The 5,497-nt window shown below is 32.4% G+C and overlaps 1 long non-coding RNA gene across 1 annotated transcript; it reads right to left on the reverse strand.

The window, feature by feature from the left end:
- Window positions 1-1,744: 1,744 nt before the first annotated feature.
- LOC126660232 (uncharacterized) lies at window positions 1,745-4,661 on the reverse strand. Its single transcript, XR_007635287.2, has 3 exons — window positions 4,478-4,661; window positions 4,274-4,369; window positions 1,745-1,964 (listed from the first exon to the last, which is right to left on the reverse strand). It is a non-coding gene; the product is annotated as an uncharacterized LOC126660232 (long non-coding RNA).
- Window positions 4,662-5,497: the final 836 nt, after the last annotated feature.

Raw genomic sequence — 5,497 nt, forward strand, 5'->3', positions numbered from 1 at the left:
ATTTAATTCCTTGAGAAGGGCGAATATAATTCTAAATAATTTCTGAGTAAATAATAAAGGTGTGAATTTTAATCAATTTTAGGAAACAATAGCGGTAGATTCCTTATCCGAAATTTGATATTAAGATATTGTTTTAGATTTCTTGTACTTACCTCAAGCCTTACACTTACGTAATACAAAAGAATTATTGTTTTGTACAAACACTAGAATTAATTCTAAGACATTTTCTAATTTTATATAAGTGTTATCCATTAAAGATTAGAAAATTTAATTTTTAGTATAATGTTATAGTCCTACATTCACGTGTTCTAATATGTATATGATAGAAACATATTAGTAGACTTACATTCACAATTTGCACATTTATAATTCTTTTAATTTTTTTTATTAAACAGTTGTAGTGGACTTGTATATTTATAATATTTGGACTAGTATTGTTCTGTACCACCCAAAACGAGTTCTAAATCTTAAGATTAACCCACTAAATGATGTCATTAAACCCTCATTAAAGGTTATCAATCCATGTAATATATGTTGATTACACATCCGATTGCGTCTTATTCATAATTGTATACCCTATTTATTTAATAAACATATATATATTCATTTAAAACTATTATTAAAGAATTGAATTGATAAATATATAAGGCTCATTGCTGCTACAGTTTTAAATGGCAAACTTTATTATAAATGTTAAATAAGTAAGTTATGTAGATATTTAAAATATAAGTAACGTAATGAATTAGCACAAATATTTTAATTTTACCCTGTAGAAGTGTTTGTTTTTAGAAACACATTACGAAATTTTAATTACTAACGAAACTGCACATATTTAATTATATATTTGATAGGAGTTACAAATACATGTATATATAAATAGTTTGATGTGCAACACTAGAATTACTCCATAAAAGATATCTTCATTCCATACTTGAGTAAATATTATTTTATCGAAAACAAATGGCGGGAGTTAACAACCTTCTTATAGCAGTTGCTGTTTTTCTTAGCATGTCACTGTTTACTTGTGCACTAGATTTAGGAGCACCAACTTCTGCGCAAGAGCCACGCCCAGGATTGTTCAACTTCTTAGATGTATGTGCCAGTCATGCAACAAAAAAGTGTGGAAATGAGATATTTAAATCGGTGTTCTTGAATGGCACACTTTCTCATGAATGTTGTGTTGAACTCGTTTCTACACTAGGGAAATCTTGTCATGACGAAATGGTGAGTTATATCGCTCATGGACCGAACTTTGAAGCACGTCTGCAATACTATTTGGCTAAATCACAAGAAGTATACATTGGTTGTTTTCCTATTCCGAAGGCAATTGCAAACTGATAAAATCTAGCACGTGTAATCTCGTCAATTATGTTCTCAATGTCCAAACGGTGCACTACTTATGCTACGCATCGAATAATGAAAAGTGGAATAATGTCACGATCCAAAATCGAGGGTCGAGACCGGCGCTAGGGAACGGAAGTGGTTGCTCCGGAACCCGTAGCAAGCCTAAAAAAACAAGTAAATTTTTTTTTTCAATCAAACACAAAATTATGCACAAAACGTTTTCGGGAAAACATCGGAAAACAATATTTCATAATCGTCGAAAACGTTCTTTCAAAACCGATGCATAATCGATTGGAACTAAGGTCTTACTCTGCGATAACATAACTCAGCATTGCCTTGTTCCGAATCATACAATTTCATACCAATTTCATTCATAGACAATTGGTGAAAATATCAAACGGGTAAAAACATAGTTTTATAAATCGTGTATATATATTTTATAAAATCAGAGTTAACAGCTGAATCTCGTTCGGTACAAACAACAAATATAGACTGACATCTACTGACTACTGCAGCGCTACGAATTGAAGCGTACTTCAATACATACTTTATATGTTGCAGACTTCCGGAACAAAAATGGAAGTCCATCTCTTCAAAGTACTATCACCTGAAATAAAACACTGTTGGGGGGTCAGACAACGCTGAGTGAGTTTACACGTTACTAATGGTGTTATATAAAATAACATCGCAATTAAAACAAAACATATATATAAGAACATAATATATATCAAGTATTAGATCCGATCGAAACCTTAATCTTAAACTCATATTATTTCCTATATCCTACTCATATTGTATCCTTTCGTATTATGTCAAATCATTTTAATCCAAGTGGTACGGTCCCGAGATAGTTCAACCGAGTTACTCGTTACCACGTGACATAGTCCCGAGATAGTTCAACCGAGTTACATCATGTCACTGCTTAATCCCAAGGTGTGAGTCCCGAGATAGTTCAACCGAGTTACTCACTAGATACGGGTCCCGAGATAGTTCGACCGAGTTACCTCGTATCTACCAAACATAGTCCTCCTCATTCCCAAACATAATCATCATATAATGAGCTCATATCAAACATTTTTAGATACCAACATCTATTAATGCTAATTCTATGACTGACCGGACACTGGTGATCACACAGCCTATTGACGCCCAATAGGTAGCTCGTTTCCTCGGATCACTATACTAGTTTTATTTTATAAGAAATAACATTCAATAAGAAATAATAATCATTATGAATAATAATGCTTTATGCGATGCATTAATAATAATGATCATAAAATAAATAGCTTTTATTAATAACACAAAAAAGTAAATTGTAAACTCACCACTTGCTAACCAAAATCTTCGAGAATTCGTAAAACGGTATCGCGTTCGTCACGTTCCGAGTCCCGTTAGTAATCGTCTCGCCGGGTCTACGAAAATTTGATAATTGCACTAATTAATAAAAATCTAACTAGAATCACTTATCTAAAAATTGGGTTTCTAGCCAACTTCGGCTATCAAAACCGCTTATTTAAAATAGCCCATACTCAAAACAAATTGGACATTTCCATAGTCCGTAACATCTTCTACGACTTTCATTTGGATTCAAACTTCATTTGACGTCTTTAATATTTCCAAAATTTTCCTCAAGGATAACTCTTTAAATTTTTCCTATTTATTTCGTGTTTTTGGACCATCTTTGAGCTACTAAAACCGTCAATTAAAGTGGTCCAAATTCAAAATAAAATTGACATTCCTAAAGTTCGGAATGTCGTCTAAAACTTTTGTTTAGAGCTCGGACTGAAATTAGCACCCGAAGGTGTCGGAAGTAGTCCTGAAGTTGGTACCTCAAATCTGAAAATTAAAGTTGTTAAAAACAGTCTTCTAATGCTGCTGTTTCAGACAGCGGAACAGGGTAACTACAGCGGATACTTTCCAAAAACAATATGACGTTCTTAAACTTCACACTTTCCTCTACAATATCCGTGAATATTTCAACTGATTCCGACTTACCATTTGTTCACAATTTAATTCCAAAGTTGCCCTTTTGTTATGTTTTAACACTTAGTTTATTTTTCTAACTTATATTTCCAGTTTTTGACTCAACTTCAAACACGGATAATTTTTAATCCGTCTTAACAACACCACGTTTATTTCACTTAAATCTCATCTATGCAACCTCATTAATTTATTATACCCATTTTCGGTTTAATATTATTACGGATTAAGGTCCGTTTTCATAGGCGAAGTAGCCTTCGCGACTTGATTTCAGGATTTCCAGATTTTAATATTTTCAACTCATCATCTATTTTAATCATCCTAACCCTATTTACTTGTTTAAATCCTAATCCGACTATTATAATGTACTCTCCGTATATCCCTTACGATATACCATTTAAACCTTCTCAAAAAACATCACTCAAAGTCGTCCAAAACTTGGTCGAAAGTGAGTGTCATAAACTGTTTTGCGTTTATTTTTCTACATTATATATAAGCTCAGTTTTAAACCCCTTTAACCATGATTTTTGAAGTTCCGAAAACTACGATTTGGACTCGAGTATGCGTACATCGACCTAATGTCAGTGCGCCATTTTTATGACTGCCGGAGCTCACCGGCAGCTCCGCTAAAAGTGGCAGCAACTGCTGCCTATTGCAGCAGTTTGCTGCTGCACTCTGCAGCAGTTTACTGCTGCCTATTGCAGCAGTTTACTGCTGCACTTTTGCAGCAGTTTGGCTGCTATTTTGGGGCACGGATTCGACGTTAAAAACGTAAATTCCGAGGTGTCCAAACCCCTTGAATTATCTCTGAAAAACAGCCTTCTAAACCATCAAAATCATAGCTCAATTTCAGCCCCTTGACATGTTCAAAAACAGTTTTTTTACTTAACTTAAACTCAACCAAAACTCAATCAAACATCAATAATCTTCAAGTTCAGAATTTTTTTACCTTGAATATGATGAGTTTGCTTATGGCCGAACCACTCCCTTCCAAGAATCACCATCAAAACTTCATAATTCAATCTCCAAATCAATGATTCATAACCTTACAAACATCAAACACCTAATATCAAACCTAAAGCTCAAAAACCCAACATTTTCTATCAACCATTCCATCATTTCAAACCATGGAAAGCATCATTAAATGACTTACCTTGTTTCCCTTTTTGTCGTAGGATCAATTTGCCTCCATGGTTATTGAATTTGGTTGAAGAAATGATGAGGTTAGGGTGATGAGCTAGGGTTCGGTTTATGGAGGAGAGGAAGGTGAGGATTTGAGGTTTTTGATCTATAATATTGGCTTGCAAGAGAAAAATGAAGAGGTGGGATTAACATGTGTCTTCATTTAATTGAAAAATGTGGGGAAAAGTCCATATAAATGCTTAAGTTTTGTACCTCTTATAACTTAATTCCCCATCTCTTTGTTTTTCCAATTAATTGACCGGAACCTTGACGATTCTTGATTTATCGATAAATAATAGACTTTGTCGCATTATTAATTTATCTGGGTCCAATATTTTATTTATATCCTTTTGCTTTTTCCGATAATTAAAATTCCGTTTAATAAAATGCTTTCGTCCAAATTTATAAGATTTATTCTTAGGTCCATAAATTTATTTTACGAACCTTATCGTAAAAATTTATTAGCTCGGGACTTACCAATTATTTTATTTTAATTTATCGATTTTTCCCTAGTCCCGCTAAAATCCAATTTTATCGAATAATAATTTTCACTTAAATTATTATTTTACGATAATTCTAATAGACCCGCTTTGGTCTAATTCTTATTTCTTGAACTTAATTTCGATGTCCTTGATTTAATTCTCGCATTTACGCCTCTTGGCACCTTACGTAGTACTTTAAAAGTACGGGGTATTACAAATAATCACTTTGTAAAATTTAAAAATAAAACATAATAAAAACATCTTAAGTTCTATTATTTGTTATGGAATACATAGGATAATATCAATTACTTTGTATTATAGCACTATGAAATTCCATTTTTTTTTAATCAAACTTTTTATTAAAAAAATCGAAAAAATGATGCTCACATTTTACAAGCAGAAATATTAGAAGACAAATACATAATTTAATTGTTTTTTAAATATAAAATATATGTCAATGTGTATATAATGGACGTATATTTAAAAATATAAAATTCATTGCACAATTA

This window comes from Mercurialis annua, linkage group LG8 (genome assembly GCF_937616625.2).
Source record: "Mercurialis annua linkage group LG8, ddMerAnnu1.2, whole genome shotgun sequence".
NCBI lineage: Eukaryota > Viridiplantae > Streptophyta > Magnoliopsida > Malpighiales > Euphorbiaceae > Mercurialis > Mercurialis annua.